Source organism: Gadus chalcogrammus, chromosome 12, assembly GCF_026213295.1.
Source record: "Gadus chalcogrammus isolate NIFS_2021 chromosome 12, NIFS_Gcha_1.0, whole genome shotgun sequence".
Taxonomy (NCBI): Eukaryota; Metazoa; Chordata; class Actinopteri; order Gadiformes; family Gadidae; genus Gadus; species Gadus chalcogrammus.
Genome location: NC_079423.1, coordinates 6,383,597 through 6,399,249, shown reverse-complemented (window position 1 = coordinate 6,399,249; position 15,653 = coordinate 6,383,597). Strand labels below are relative to the sequence as shown.

Below are 15,653 nucleotides of genomic sequence, written 5' to 3'. Positions count from 1 at the left end.
TATCTGAAATACACTGCGTGTGCGTGTGATGTTAAATGTTTGAACCAAGGTTAACGGTTAAAGTGTCAGAGAATGGGTGGTGATTTTTTGACGTCCTCCCATGATCTGAAGTGAGCGTGCGTGTTTGTGTTGGTGAAAGTTTAAGAAATGTACAACTGTCGGTTCAGCTCTCTGGTGCTCCCTGCTGGCAGTATCACTATACTGTCCTCATGTTTCACAAAAATAGTTTTGAGAGACGTTGTCAGTTTTTGTATGTTGCTTAAATCCTCCAAAGCGGTTGGCAGTAAACATCAGGTCACGGTACGCCACGGTAGGCCACGGAGTCAATGAGCTCGAGTTGAAAAAGAAAAAGCTTACAGCACCTGGTATTCCCAGGCGGTCTCCCATCCAAGTACTAACCAGGCCCGACCCTGCTTAGCTTCCGAGATCAGACGAGATCGGGCGTGTTCAGGGTGGTATGGCCGTAAGCAATTAGTGCAGGCGCAAAACCAGGTTTTATACAGTAGCACATAAGGAGTGAGAAAGCTGCTGAGGCTCGACGTTACACTTTTACAAAAACAATCATTAGTTAGATATAAACGGCAGTAATTGATTCAGTAGGACTCCTTATCCATGTAAACGATCATTGTGACATCTGAATTCATTAATTATCTGAAATACACTGCGTGTGCGTGTGATGTTAAATGTTTGAACCAAGGTTAACGGTTAAAGTGTCAGAGAATGGGTGGTGATTTTTTGACGTCCTCCCATGATCTGAAGTGAGCGTGCGTGTTTGTGTTGGTGAAAGTTTAAGAAATGTACAACTGTCGGTTCAGCTCTCTGGTGCTCCCTGCTGGCAGTATCACTATACTGTCCTCATGTTTCACAAAAATAGTTTTGAGAGACGTTGTCAGTTTTTGTATGTTGCTTAAATCCTCCAAAGCGGTTGGCAGTAAACATCAGGTCACGGTACGCCACGGTAGGCCACGGAGTCAATGAGCTCGAGTTGAAAAAGAAAAAGCTTACAGCACCTGGTATTCCCAGGCGGTCTCCCATCCAAGTACTAACCAGGCCCGACCCTGCTTAGCTTCCGAGATCAGACGAGATCGGGCGTGTTCAGGGTGGTATGGCCGTAAGCAATTAGTGCAGGCGCAAAACCAGGTTTTATACAGTAGCACATAAGGAGTGAGAAAGCTGCTGAGGCTCGACGTTACACTTTTACAAAAACAATCATTAGTTAGATATAAACGGCAGTAATTGATTCAGTAGGACTCCTTATCCATGTAAACGATCATTGTGACATCTGAATTCATTAATTATCTGAAATACACTGCGTGTGCGTGTGATGTTAAATGTTTGAACCAAGGTTAACGGTTAAAGTGTCAGAGAATGGGTGGTGATTTTTTGACGTCCTCCCATGATCTGAAGTGAGCGTGCGTGTTTGTGTTGGTGAAAGTTTAAGAAATGTACAACTGTCGGTTCAGCTCTCTGGTGCTCCCTGCTGGCAGTATCACTATACTGTCCTCATGTTTCACAAAAATAGTTTTGAGAGACGTTGTCAGTTTTTGTATGTTGCTTAAATCCTCCAAAGCGGTTGGCAGTAAACATCAGGTCACGGTACGCCACGGTAGGCCACGGAGTCAATGAGCTCGAGTTGAAAAAGAAAAAGCTTACAGCACCTGGTATTCCCAGGCGGTCTCCCATCCAAGTACTAACCAGGCCCGACCCTGCTTAGCTTCCGAGATCAGACGAGATCGGGCGTGTTCAGGGTGGTATGGCCGTAAGCAATTAGTGCAGGCGCAAAACCAGGTTTTATACAGTAGCACATAAGGAGTGAGAAAGCTGCTGAGGCTCGACGTTACACTTTACAAAAACAATCATTAGTTAGATATAAACGGCAGTAATTGATTCAGTAGGACTCCTTATCCATGTAAACGATCATTGTGACATCTGAATTCATTAATTATCTGAAATACACTGCGTGTGCGTGTGATGTTAAATGTTTGAACCAAGGTTAACGGTTAAAGTGTCAGAGAATGGGTGGTGATTTTTTGACGTCCTCCCATGATCTGAAGTGAGCGTGCGTGTTTGTGTTGGTGAAAGTTTAAGAAATGTACAACTGTCGGTTCAGCTCTCTGGTGCTCCCTGCTGGCAGTATCACTATACTGTCCTCATGTTTCACAAAAATAGTTTTGAGAGACGTTGTCAGTTTTTGTATGTTGCTTAAATCCTCCAAAGCGGTTGGCAGTAAACATCAGGTCACGGTACGCCACGGTAGGCCACGGAGTCAATGAGCTCGAGTTGAAAAAGAAAAAGCTTACAGCACCTGGTATTCCCAGGCGGTCTCCCATCCAAGTACTAACCAGGCCCGACCCTGCTTAGCTTCCGAGATCAGACGAGATCGGGCGTGTTCAGGGTGGTATGGCCGTAAGCAATTAGTGCAGGCGCAAAACCAGGTTTTATACAGTAGCACATAAGGAGTGAGAAAGCTGCTGAGGCTCGACGTTACACTCTTACAAAAACAATCATTAGTTAGATATAAACGGCAGTAATTGATTCAGTAGGACTCCTTATCCATGTAAACGATCATTGTGACATCTGAATTCATTAATTATCTGAAATACACTGCGTGTGCGTGTGATGTTAAATGTTTGAACCAAGGTTAACGGTTAAAGTGTCAGAGAATGGGTGGTGATTTTTTGACGTCCTCCCATGATCTGAAGTGAGCGTGCGTGTTTGTGTTGGTGAAAGTTTAAGAAATGTACAACTGTCGGTTCAGCTCTCTGGTGCTCCCTGCTGGCAGTATCACTATACTGTCCTCATGTTTCACAAAAATAGTTTTGAGAGACGTTGTCAGTTTTTGTATGTTGCTTAAATCCTCCAAAGCGGTTGGCAGTAAACATCAGGTCACGGTACGCCACGGTAGGCCACGGAGTCAATGAGCTCGAGTTGAAAAAGAAAAAGCTTACAGCACCTGGTATTCCCAGGCGGTCTCCCATCCAAGTACTAACCAGGCCCGACCCTGCTTAGCTTCCGAGATCAGACGAGATCGGGCGTGTTCAGGGTGGTATGGCCGTAAGCAATTAGTGCAGGCGCAAAACCAGGTTTTATACAGTAGCACATAAGGAGTGAGAAAGCTGCTGAGGCTCGACGTTACACTTTTACAAAAACAATCATTAGTTAGATATAAACGGCAGTAATTGATTCAGTAGGACTCCTTATCCATGTAAACGATCATTGTGACATCTGAATTCATTAATTATCTGAAATACACTGCGTGTGCGTGTGATGTTAAATGTTTGAACCAAGGTTAACGGTTAAAGTGTCAGAGAATGGGTGGTGATTTTTTGACGTCCTCCCATGATCTGAAGTGAGCGTGCGTGTTTGTGTTGGTGAAAGTTTAAGAAATGTACAACTGTCGGTTCAGCTCTCTGGTGCTCCCTGCTGGCAGTATCACTATACTGTCCTCATGTTTCACAAAAATAGTTTTGAGAGACGTTGTCAGTTTTTGTATGTTGCTTAAATCCTCCAAAGCGGTTGGCAGTAAACATCAGGTCACGGTACGCCACGGTAGGCCACGGAGTCAATGAGCTCGAGTTGAAAAAGAAAAAGCTTACAGCACCTGGTATTCCCAGGCGGTCTCCCATCCAAGTACTAACCAGGCCCGACCCTGCTTAGCTTCCGAGATCAGACGAGATCGGGCGTGTTCAGGGTGGTATGGCCGTAAGCAATTAGTGCAGGCGCAAAACCAGGTTTTATACAGTAGCACATAAGGAGTGAGAAAGCTGCTGAGGCTCGACGTTACACTCTTACAAAAACAATCATTAGTTAGATATAAACGGCAGTAATTGATTCAGTAGGACTCCTTATCCATGTAAACGATCATTGTGACATCTGAATTCATTAATTATCTGAAATACACTGCGTGTGCGTGTGATGTTAAATGTTTGAACCAAGGTTAACGGTTAAAGTGTCAGAGAATGGGTGGTGATTTTTTGACGTCCTCCCATGATCTGAAGTGAGCGTGCGTGTTTGTGTTGGTGAAAGTTTAAGAAATGTACAACTGTCGGTTCAGCTCTCTGGTGCTCCCTGCTGGCAGTATCACTATACTGTCCTCATGTTTCACAAAAATAGTTTTGAGAGACGTTGTCAGTTTTTGTATGTTGCTTAAATCCTCCAAAGCGGTTGGCAGTAAACATCAGGTCACGGTACGCCACGGTAGGCCACGGAGTCAATGAGCTCGAGTTGAAAAAGAAAAAGCTTACAGCACCTGGTATTCCCAGGCGGTCTCCCATCCAAGTACTAACCAGGCCCGACCCTGCTTAGCTTCCGAGATCAGACGAGATCGGGCGTGTTCAGGGTGGTATGGCCGTAAGCAATTAGTGCAGGCGCAAAACCAGGTTTTATACAGTAGCACATAAGGAGTGAGAAAGCTGCTGAGGCTCGACGTTACACTTTTACAAAAACAATCATTAGTTAGATATAAACGGCAGTAATTGATTCAGTAGGACTCCTTATCCATGTAAACGATCATTGTGACATCTGAATTCATTAATTATCTGAAATACACTGCGTGTGCGTGTGATGTTAAATGTTTGAACCAAGGTTAACGGTTAAAGTGTCAGAGAATGGGTGGTGATTTTTTGACGTCCTCCCATGATCTGAAGTGAGCGTGCGTGTTTGTGTTGGTGAAAGTTTAAGAAATGTACAACTGTCGGTTCAGCTCTCTGGTGCTCCCTGCTGGCAGTATCACTATACTGTCCTCATGTTTCACAAAAATAGTTTTGAGAGACGTTGTCAGTTTTTGTATGTTGCTTAAATCCTCCAAAGCGGTTGGCAGTAAACATCAGGTCACGGTACGCCACGGTAGGCCACGGAGTCAATGAGCTCGAGTTGAAAAAGAAATAGCTTACAGCACCTGGTATTCCCAGGCGGTCTCCCATCCAAGTACTAACCAGGCCCGACCCTGCTTAGCTTCCGAGATCAGACGAGATCGGGCGTGTTCAGGGTGGTATGGCCGTAAGCAATTAGTGCAGGCGCAAAACCAGGTTTTATACAGTAGCACATAAGGAGTGAGAAAGCTGCTGAGGCTCGACGTTACACTTTTACAAAAACAATCATTAGTTAGATATAAACGGCAGTAATTGATTCAGTAGGACTCCTTATCCATGTAAACGATCATTGTGACATCTGAATTCATTAATTATCTGAAATACACTGCGTGTGCGTGTGATGTTAAATGTTTGAACCAAGGTTAACGGTTAAAGTGTCAGAGAATGGGTGGTGATTTTTTGACGTCCTCCCATGATCTGAAGTGAGCGTGCGTGTTTGTGTTGGTGAAAGTTTAAGAAATGTACAACTGTCGGTTCAGCTCTCTGGTGCTCCCTGCTGGCAGTATCACTATACTGTCCTCATGTTTCACAAAAATAGTTTTGAGAGACGTTGTCAGTTTTTGTATGTTGCTTAAATCCTCCAAAGCGGTTGGCAGTAAACATCAGGTCACGGTACGCCACGGTAGGCCACGGAGTCAATGAGCTCGAGTTGAAAAAGAAAAAGCTTACAGCACCTGGTATTCCCAGGCGGTCTCCCATCCAAGTACTAACCAGGCCCGACCCTGCTTAGCTTCCGAGATCAGACGAGATCGGGCGTGTTCAGGGTGGTATGGCCGTAAGCAATTAGTGCAGGCGCAAAACCAGGTTTTATACAGTAGCACATAAGGAGTGAGAAAGCTGCTGAGGCTCGACGTTACACTTTTACAAAAACAATCATTAGTTAGATATAAACGGCAGTAATTGATTCAGTAGGACTCCTTATCCATGTAAACGATCATTGTGACATCTGAATTCATTAATTATCTGAAATACACTGCGTGTGCGTGTGATGTTAAATGTTTGAACCAAGGTTAACGGTTAAAGTGTCAGAGAATGGGTGGTGATTTTTTGACGTCCTCCCATGATCTGAAGTGAGCGTGCGTGTTTGTGTTGGTGAAAGTTTAAGAAATGTACAACTGTCGTTTCAGCTCTCTGGTGCTCCCTGCTGGCAGTATCACTATACTGTCCTCATGTTTCACAAAAATAGTTTTGAGAGACGTTGTCAGTTTTTGTATGTTGCTTAAATCCTCCAAAGCGGTTGGCAGTAAACATCAGGTCACGGTACGCCACGGTAGGCCACGGAGGCAATGAGCTCGAGTTGAAAAAGAAAAAGCTTACCGCACCTGGTAATCCCAGGCGGTCTCCCATCCAAGTACTAACCAGGCCCGACCCTTCTTAGCTTCCGAGATCAGACGAGATCGGGAGTGTTCAGGGTGGTATGGCCGTAAGCAATTAGTGCAGGCGCAAAACCAGGTTTTATACAGTAGCACATAAGGAGTGAGAAAGCTGCTGAGGCTCGACGTTACACTCTTACAAAAACAATCATTAGTTAGATATAAACGGCAGTAATTGATTCAGTAGGACTCCTTATCCATGTAAACGATCATTGTGACATCTGAATTCATTAATTATCTGAAATACACTGCGTGTGCGTGTGATGTTAAATGTTTGAACCAAGGTTAACGGTTAAAGTGTCAGAGAATGGGTGGTGATTTTTTGACGTCCTCCCATGATCTGAAGTGAGCGTGCGTGTTTGTGTTGGTGAAAGTTTAAGAAATGTACAACTGTCGGTTCAGCTCTCTGGTGCTCCCTGCTGGCAGTATCACTATACTGTCCTCATGTTTCACAAAAATAGTTTTGAGAGACGTTGTCAGTTTTTGTATGTTGCTTAAATCCTCCAAAGCGGTTGGCAGTAAACATCAGGTCACGGTACACCACGGAGTCAATGAGCTCGAGTTGAAAAAGAAAAAGCTTACAGCACCTGGTATTCCCATGCGGTCTCCCATCCAAGTACTAACCAGGCCCGACCCTGCTTAGCTTCCGAGATCAGGCGAGATCGGGCGTGTTCAGGGTGGTATGGCCGGAAGCAATGAGTGCAGGCGCAAAACCAGGTTTTATACAGTAGCACATAAGGAGTGAGAAAGCTGCTGAGGCTCGACGTTACACTCTTACAAAAACAATCATTAGTTAGATATAAACGGCAGTAATTGATTCAGTAGGACTCCTTATCCATGTAAACGATCATTGTGACATCTGAATTCATTAATTATCTGAAATACACTGCGTGTGCGTGTGATGTTAAATGTTTGAACCAAGGTTAACGGTTAAAGTGTCAGAGAATGGGTGGTGATTTTTTGACGTCCTCCCATGATCTGAAGTGAGCGTGCGTGTTTGTGTTGGTGAAAGTTTAAGAAATGTACAACTGTCGGTTCAGCTCTCTGGTGCTCCCTGCTGGCAGTATCACTATACTGTCCTCATGTTTCACAAAAATAGTTTTGAGAGACGTTGTCAGTTTTTGTATGTTGCTTAAATCCTCCAAAGCGGTTGGCAGTAAACATCAGGTCACGGTACACCACGGAGTCAATGAGCTCGAGTTGAAAAAGAAAAAGCTTACAGCACCTGGTATTCCCAGGCGGTCTCCCAACCAAGTACTAACCAGCCCCGACCCTGCATAGCTTCCGAGTTCAGACAAGATCGTGCGTGTTCAGGGTGGTCTTGCCGTATGCAATTAGTGCAGGCGCAAAACCAGGTTTTATACAGTAGCACATAAGGAGTGAGAAAGCTGCTGAGGCTCGACGTTAAACTTTTACAAAAAAAATCATTAGTTAGATATAAACGGCAGTAATTGATTCAGTAGGACTCCTTATCAGGGGCGGCGCCAAACGGTTGCTTGCCGTTGCTATAGCAACTCCAAGCAATTACTCAGAAACCCCAGAGCAACCCCTGATTTTTTGTCCAACTCAAACAACATATTTGAAATAATGCCATTTTCCGTAAAATGGTATTAAATAAGTTCAACTAAACCTATGGCCGAATGCGGTACCCGTCACCATACCGACCATTCCTGTCATATGAATCACCAGATTAAGTGCATAATCAGTGAGTAGTCGTTCAAATGAACACGAGTCAGCCTGGGACTCTCCTCTCCTCCCCTCCCCCTCACCGTGCCCAGTTCCCGAGCGTTGGGCATGCGCACACTCTGTAAGTGACATGAACAGATTAAAAAAAAACACATACACACAATTAACACAAACGATCCCAAGCAATATGTACAATATTAATTAATTATTATTTAATGTACTTGAAACAATAATTTCATTAATAGCATAGTCTTACGAAAAATAAATAACATTTCAAATATGCGGACATCTCGCGGCGAGATTATCAGTCAGAGATGTTCGTTGCCGGCTCGTTGGCGCTTAAAAAATATGGACAAGTTTTTACTATTTCGAAAGAAATCAAGTTCAAACACGACTCGCGATGGCGAGGCTGAGGATGGGCTCGTTAATAGCCAGACTTGTGTTGGACTTGGCAGTTGTTCGGAGGGGGGTTATGCTGAGGTCAAGAAACGGAAGAAAATATTGTAGCCTACACAGTTCTGAATTAGCAATACAATGTTATCACATGCTTGCTAACAATGTTGGTGTGTTAAACCGTATGGATTAAAGTGGAATATTGCAAGAAGTCCTGTGATCAAGACATCGATTTAAGGTAGGCCGTTTGGTTATTAAGTTTGCCCGTCGCAGCATATTGACTTGACTCAACAATAATAGCAACTATTGTATTAATGTTCCACATAGGCCTACATTTGAGACGTATCGCGCAACTAATGTGAATGCTTTGGAATGTACCGTGGCGACGGTGGGTCTGAGATGTGCAATTCACCACTATTGACAGGACAGCTAACCTTGTAGTTGGGGGACTGCTGACGGACTGTTGATTGAGAGAACTATGTTGTTTGTTATATGTCGTGTGGCCGCAGTGCCACCTGGACTAGCAGTGAATGTGTACATGCCGCTGGGCTATTTTCATGTTGGCCTTCTTAAAGATCTTCCTCTATATTGTTCTATGTCTTTACGTCTTTTTGTCTGTGTGTGTGTGAGGGAGAGGGAGAAAGATAGCGCACGTTGAACTGTCAAATGATACGATCACACTCAATCACAGTGGTGCGATTAGTCTGTGTTGTTACTGTACTGTAAACTTGCCTCGTACGGGACCGCAACCACCCCAACCCGTGCCGAAAATGTCTTCCCGGCCGTGCCTCTGCCAAATTCAGGTGTTTTGATCAAGGTTTTTTTTTTTGACCAGCAACCTCTTGAATTCATACAGCAACTGTTAAGCAACTGCAACAAATTATTTCTGGCGCCGCCACTGCTCCTTATCCATGTAAACGATCATTGTGACATCTGAATTCATTAATTATCTGAAATACACTGCGTGTGCGTGTGATGTTAAATGTTTGAACCAAGGTTAACGGTTAAAGTGTCAGAGAATGGGTGGTGATTTTTTGACGTCCTCCAATGATCTGAAGTGAGCGTGCGTGTTTGTGTTGGTGAAAGTTTAAGAAATGTACAACTGTCGGTTCAGCTCTCTGGTGCTCCCTGCTGGCAGTATCACTATACTGTCCTCATGTTTCACAAAAACAGTTTTGAGAGACGTTGTCAGTTTTTGTATGTTGCTTAAATCCTCCAAAGCGGTTGGCAGTAAACATCAGGTCACGGTACGCCACGGAGTCAATGAGCTCGAGTTGAAAAAGAAAAAACTTACAGCACCTGGTATTCCCAGGCGGTCTCCCATCCAAGTACTAACCAGGCCCGACCCTGCTTAGCTTCCGAGATCAGACGAGATCGGGCGTGTTCAGGGTGGTATGGCCGTAAGCAATTAGTGCAGGCGCAAAACCAGGTTTTATACAGTAGCACATAAGGAGTGAGAAAGCTGCTGAGGCTCGACGTTACACTCTTACAAAAACAATCATTAGTTAGATATAAACGGCAGTAATTGATTCAGTAGGACTCCTTATCCATGTAAACGATCATTGTGACATCTGAATTCATTAATTATCTGAAATACACTGCGTGTGCGTGTGATGTTAAATGTTTGAACCAAGGTTAACGGTTAAAGTGTCAGAGAATGGGTGGTGATTTTTTGACGTCCTCCCATGATCTGAAGTGAGCGTGCGTGTTTGTGTTGGTGAAAGTTTAAGAAATGTACAACTGTCGGTTCAGCTCTCTGGTGCTCCCTGCTGGCAGTATCACTATACTGTCCTCATGTTTCACAAAAATAGTTTTGAGAGACGTTGTCAGTTTTTGTATGTTGCTTAAATCCTCCAAAGCGGTTGGCAGTAAACATCAGGTCACGGTACGCCACGGTAGGCCACGGAGGCAATGAGCTCGAGTTGAAAAAGAAAAAGCTTACAGCACCTGGTATTCCCAGGCGGTCTCCCATCCAAGTACTAACCAGGCCTGACCCTGCTTAGCTTCCGAGATCAGACGAGATCGGGCGTGTTCAGGGTGGTATGGCCGTAAGCAACTAGTGCAGGCGCAAAACCAGGTTTTATACAGTAGCACATAAGGAGTGAGAAAGCTGCTGAGGCTCGACGTTACACTCTTACAAAAACAATCATTAGTTAGATATAAACGGCAGTAATTGATTCAGTAAGACTCCTTATCCATGTAAACGATCATTGTGACATCTGAATTCATTAATTATCTGAAATACACTGCGTGTGCGTGTGATGTTAAATGTTTGAACCAAGGTTAACGGTTAAAGTGTCAGAGAATGGGTGGTGATTTTTTGACGTCCTCCCATGATCTGAAGTGAGCGTGCGTGTTTGTGTTGGTGAAAGTTTAAGAAATGTACAACTGTCGGTTCAGCTCTCTGGTGCTCCCTGCTGGCAGTATCACTATACTGTCCTCATGTTTCACAAAAATAGTTTTGAGAGACGTTGTCAGTTTTTGTATGTTGCTTAAATCCTCCAAAGCGGTTGGCAGTAAACATCAGGTCACGGTACGCCACGGTAGGCCACGGAGGCAATGAGCTCGAGTTGAAAAAGAAAAAGCTTACAGCACCTGGTATTCCCAGGCGGTCTCCCATCCAAGTACTAACCAGGCCCGACCCAGCTTAGCTTCTGAGATCAGACGAGATCGGGCGTGTTTTTTTTTTAATCTTTTTTATTATCAAAAATATATTCAATTTTATACAATTACGCATTCATTTATACATATATCAAATAAAAGTAAATGAAAAACTGCCCACAAATTAAACCACAAACCGCACAAACAATTAACTAAACACACTTTCTCTTTTAAATTAAAAATAAGAACCACACAGCAAAAACAGTATCTTTTCCCAAATACACTTACCCTCGAAATTAAACCGCCCCTCAGTCCCAAAGCACAAACCGAACAGCCCAAACCCAGAATTTTTAACCTCGAACATTTACCCACAAAATTAAACCACCCCTCATTCGAAAAAAACACACAAAACCAAAATCCCACACAAAACTCCCTCGCTCTCCCACCTCCAAAATTATGCCACCCCCTTTAAACCACCCAAATCAACCCCAAACGGTGCCCTGCTCAGTCATCCATACAATTCCATTCTCATTCACACCACATACTCCCGCACTCTCTACAAACATACTCACAAACAAAGCCTCGTCCACAACATACAGCATTCGTAAGTGTCTTTTCCATTCATTCACAAACAGCCTCCATGCATCCAACTTTCTCCTTTCATACAGCGCAAAATTGCGCCTGTTAAAAATCGCCCTCCTTGCAAATCCAAAGATCATATTGATCATTTTCCAATTTCTATATTTCCTACTCACTCCCAAGAGTACAGACAATTCCCACCCCCGTTCCACCCAGCAGTCTCCCACACTGCACCCTCCCAGCAGCCCCTTGATTTTTCCCCAGAATTCCACTAGCTCGCAACAATACACAAAAATGTGATTCACGTCTTCATCCCCACTTTCACACACCATACACGTCCTCCCATACACTCCCCTGTGCATTTGGTGCAGGATGATGCATGTGAAAATCCTCCTGTGCCTTATCTTGAAATCAAGATCAAATATTGCATGCGGTGTGTGCGGTATGTTAATGTACTTCCACAAAATGTTGGGTGTAATGTCCGGATATGTGTCTGCCCATTTACTCTCACATGTGGGTTTTTGCACTCTATGTGTCAATGCATGCTTGTACCAAATCTTTGTCTTGACATCAGTAATGGCGTGTGACTCCCCCCCCAGGCACAGGAAGATTCCCACCACATCATCCTGCCCAACCCTCCCCTTATTTCTAAACCCGTCCCCCCATTCACTCATCACACACTCTTCCACTCTCTCCAACACTTTCACAATCACTCCCCTCCTATATGTTATCCCCTTCTCTCTCATTATCCTAATCACTCTTTCTTTATCCCATCTCCCTCCCCTGTCGACTAGATCTCCCACCCGCTTCAGCCCCGCCCTCTCAAGAGCCACGCTCTTGATGACCCCTCCGCCCCCTTGTTTAAAATATGGGCTGGAGAGGAAAGGTAGCCTCATCACAGACGCTCTTGACTCGCATACGAGTGCAGTCTTATGAAACAGCAGGAACCACGCGTTGAGCACCTCCTGGAAGAACCGCGGCAGATGTGCATATGCCGCTGCGTTCTGCGTCTGCAACAAATTGTCATCACTTAAGAGACCAAATGTGCTCAGCCACTGGCTGAAGTGGCCCTTCCAGGCCGCCTCCCGACTTGCATCCCTAAATTTGCCTATCAATTTAGTTCGTAACGCAGTTCTTTTTGCGAGTACGTCCATCAATCCTAGCCCACCCTGATCATTGACCCTTATCAGCGTTCTATGCGCTATACTGGCTGCTTTGCTCCTCCAAATAAAGTCTCTAACGACTTTGGCAATCTTCTGCTCAGCCCAAGTCGGAAGCGCACAAGTGCTCAAGGCATGATTCACCTGCGACAACACTAGAGCATTGGTGACGGCCACCCTTCCCCTCAACAGCAGACCCCTAGCCCTCCACATACTCAGGGTCTTTTGCATACGCCCAATAACATCCTTCCACGTCAAATCATCGCATTCATTCTCATCACTACCAACATACACTCCGAGCACTTTTCTTTGATTCTCCACTACTTTGAATCCCCATTTGTTATCTAGGTCTTTGTTCCTACCCATCCCCATTATTTCAGATTTCTCCATATTAATTTTTGCTCCTGAAGCTCTCTCATACGTTTCTATATGTTTCAACACTATATCCACATCACTCTCACTTTTACCATTACATTAATATCATCCGCATACTGCATTAAACTAATTTTTCCCTTACCTATTCCACACACTCTTTTGTCATTCAAAATTAAAGCCGCCAACGGCTCCGCCACCATGCTATAGAGCAGTGCTGACATTGGGCAGCCCTGCCTCACTGACCTCTTGACATCGAAAGAGTCAGTCAGAGCACCGTTACACTTAATTTTACTCTTAGCCCCCCCATAGAGCAATCCCACCCACCCCCTTAATTTAGTCCCAAGTCCAAGTTTCTCCAGTACCCTCCCCAAAAAATCCTGATCCACCCTATCAAACGCTTTGTTTAAATCAATCCCCAGCCACAATCCTCCCTCCCCTTCCATATCTCTAACTACCTGTTTTATTGTTAATATCGAATCCCCAATGTCCCTCCCCGGAATGCTATACGCTTGAGTTGGACCTATTACTGAGCCTATTACCTCCCTCATTCTATTCGCAAGTATCTTAGCAATAATTTTATAGTCAGTGTTGAGTAGACTGATTGGCCTATAGTTATCAAGATTTTTGTTATCACCCTTATTTTTATAAAAAATCGTAATTATGCCTAATCCCATACTCTCCGGGAGCCAGCCTGTTTTCTCCACATACTTGCAGAGTTTTTCAACCACCGGAGCCAGAATTCCCTTAAAGCCGACGTAAAACTCGGCTGTCAGACCATCACTCCCCGGGCTCTTATTCTTGTTTAGTCCATCAATAGCACTATAAATCTCTTGCACAGAAAATTCACAATCGCACCAAGCACTATCCTCCCTACTTAAAGTCCTCTCCAGTGCCTCTAAGGCCTCTCCCACACTATCCTCATCACATGCATCTTTTTTAAATAAACACTCATAATAATCCCTAACTACTTTTAATATCTCTTCCTTATCAGTTATTATTTGACCACCATTATCTAATACCTCCTTTATCTCCGTTTTATTTTGTTTTTGTTTTTCCAAACCCAGGAAAAAGGCTGTGCTCCTTTCCCCTTCGTACATATATTGTATCCTGCTTCTAATAGCAGCCCCTCTACACTTCGCTACCTCTAAGGCACTCAATTTTTCTTTTAAATCCACATATTTTTCCGTACATATATTACCCTCCTCATCTAACAGTTTAATTTCCTCATTTAGTTGTTTTCTCAAATGAACCTCCTCTGCATTTTCCCTTTTCCTTTTTTCTATACCATACCTGACACATTTGTTTTTAATTCTTATTTTCACACTCTCCCACCACACACTCATATTCGCATCATCATTCCATTCATCCATCGTTCTCTTCAAAAAAAAACCCATGCTCTTCATAAACACAGCATCTCCCAAAAAGCTGGCATTAAAGCACCAAGGCCTCTGGTTGACACTCCCTCCCCTCCCTCCCACCTCTAACCTAATCCCCGCGTGGTCACTCCAGGTATTATTGATGTATTCCACACTCTTAATTAATTTAACATTACCACTTTGTACCAACACAAAGTCAATCCTACTCTGTTTCAGAGTATTAGCAACAAGTTGCCTCCTTGAAAAAACCTTTTCCCACGGGTGTAGGACTCTCCATATGTCTACCAATTGATAGTTCTCCATCAAGTCCCTAAGGGTTTGCCTAGTGCTGTCCCCTTTAAACGTATTGTTACTCGATAAATCAGACCGAGTCAAAATAACATTAAAATCCCCCACAATCATACAGTTAGGGTTGCACCACACATTTAAACCAGCCAAAAAAACCCTCCTCTCCTTCTCCCCATTGGGTGCATGTAAATTAATTATTCTAAGTTCCCTCCCCTCATAAACACAATCAACAACTAACAACCTCCCCTCTAAATCTCTATGAACTAAATTAATCCCCGTTATTTTAGCACTATTAAAACATATTGCCACTCCCCTGGCCCTGGGAGTCCCTTCAGAAAAATAAATCTGGCCTTTCCACTGCTTTCTACTCCTATTCAGTAGGTTGTCATCCCACCTAGTTTCCTGTAAACACAAAATATCAGCTCTTATGTCCAATATGGCATTTCTTTTATATTCAGTTCTCATACCGTTCGCATTCAGGGAAAAAAATAACCAAAGCCATAAATAATAAAAAATAAAATAAGGAAAAACCAACGAAAAAGAGCCAGCTAGCACAATAACCTTCATCAAAAAAATTAACAATTCTTATTCTTCTTCCCACTCCCCTCCGTCTTTTGCTTTGCGGACATCCTTTTTTTCGCCTCCCTTAGCTCCTCCATGTCCATATCACTCCCCGAGCTCCCCTCCCTCACAGTATTATCCACAAAATCCCCACTCTCACCCACCTCATCATTGCCCCAAATCATTTTAAGTACAGTTTTCCCCGTCCCATCCCCAAACATTCTTACCCCTTCCCGTCTTTCACCTCTGCCTCTCACGCTCCTGTCTCCCTGCCGCCGCGGCAGGCCCTCGCTCCGCTCTCCCCTCAGGTCCGCAGGCTGGCCCGAGGTGAGCTCCTCCTCCAGCAACGTGGGGAATTCCTCCCCCCCAGAGGCACCGTCCCGGTCCATG

The 15,653-nt window shown here is 44.1% G+C and overlaps 13 non-coding genes and 1 pseudogene across 13 annotated transcripts; all 14 read right to left on the bottom strand.

The window, feature by feature from the left end:
* Window positions 1–350: 350 nt before the first annotated feature.
* Window positions 351–469, bottom strand: LOC130399869 (5S ribosomal RNA). The gene has a single exon (XR_008902364.1). It is a non-coding gene; the product is annotated as a 5S ribosomal RNA (ribosomal RNA).
* Window positions 470–998: 529 nt separating this feature from the next.
* Window positions 999–1,117, bottom strand: LOC130399858 (5S ribosomal RNA). Its single transcript, XR_008902353.1, has one exon. It is a non-coding gene; the product is annotated as a 5S ribosomal RNA (ribosomal RNA).
* Window positions 1,118–1,646: 529 nt separating this feature from the next.
* On the bottom strand, window positions 1,647–1,765 carry LOC130399845 (5S ribosomal RNA). The gene has a single exon (XR_008902342.1). It is a non-coding gene; the product is annotated as a 5S ribosomal RNA (ribosomal RNA).
* A 528-nt stretch (window positions 1,766–2,293) lies between these two features.
* LOC130399833 (5S ribosomal RNA) lies at window positions 2,294–2,412 on the bottom strand. The gene has a single exon (XR_008902330.1). It is a non-coding gene; the product is annotated as a 5S ribosomal RNA (ribosomal RNA).
* A 529-nt stretch (window positions 2,413–2,941) lies between these two features.
* LOC130399822 (5S ribosomal RNA) lies at window positions 2,942–3,060 on the bottom strand. The gene has a single exon (XR_008902319.1). It is a non-coding gene; the product is annotated as a 5S ribosomal RNA (ribosomal RNA).
* Window positions 3,061–3,589: 529 nt separating this feature from the next.
* On the bottom strand, window positions 3,590–3,708 carry LOC130399810 (5S ribosomal RNA). Its single transcript, XR_008902308.1, has one exon. It is a non-coding gene; the product is annotated as a 5S ribosomal RNA (ribosomal RNA).
* A 529-nt stretch (window positions 3,709–4,237) lies between these two features.
* Window positions 4,238–4,356, bottom strand: LOC130399798 (5S ribosomal RNA). The gene has a single exon (XR_008902296.1). It is a non-coding gene; the product is annotated as a 5S ribosomal RNA (ribosomal RNA).
* A 529-nt stretch (window positions 4,357–4,885) lies between these two features.
* On the bottom strand, window positions 4,886–5,004 carry LOC130399786 (5S ribosomal RNA). The gene has a single exon (XR_008902285.1). It is a non-coding gene; the product is annotated as a 5S ribosomal RNA (ribosomal RNA).
* Window positions 5,005–5,533: 529 nt separating this feature from the next.
* On the bottom strand, window positions 5,534–5,652 carry LOC130399775 (5S ribosomal RNA). The gene has a single exon (XR_008902274.1). It is a non-coding gene; the product is annotated as a 5S ribosomal RNA (ribosomal RNA).
* Window positions 5,653–6,181: 529 nt separating this feature from the next.
* LOC130395451 (5S ribosomal RNA) lies at window positions 6,182–6,300 on the bottom strand. Its single transcript, XR_008898506.1, has one exon. It is a non-coding gene; the product is annotated as a 5S ribosomal RNA (ribosomal RNA).
* Window positions 6,301–6,819: 519 nt separating this feature from the next.
* LOC130394725 (5S ribosomal RNA) lies at window positions 6,820–6,938 on the bottom strand. Its single transcript, XR_008897856.1, has one exon. It is a non-coding gene; the product is annotated as a 5S ribosomal RNA (ribosomal RNA).
* A 519-nt stretch (window positions 6,939–7,457) lies between these two features.
* On the bottom strand, window positions 7,458–7,576 carry LOC130396192 (5S ribosomal RNA; annotated as a pseudogene).
* A 2,034-nt stretch (window positions 7,577–9,610) lies between these two features.
* On the bottom strand, window positions 9,611–9,729 carry LOC130399843 (5S ribosomal RNA). The gene has a single exon (XR_008902340.1). It is a non-coding gene; the product is annotated as a 5S ribosomal RNA (ribosomal RNA).
* A 529-nt stretch (window positions 9,730–10,258) lies between these two features.
* On the bottom strand, window positions 10,259–10,377 carry LOC130400506 (5S ribosomal RNA). Its single transcript, XR_008902988.1, has one exon. It is a non-coding gene; the product is annotated as a 5S ribosomal RNA (ribosomal RNA).
* Window positions 10,378–15,653: the final 5,276 nt, after the last annotated feature.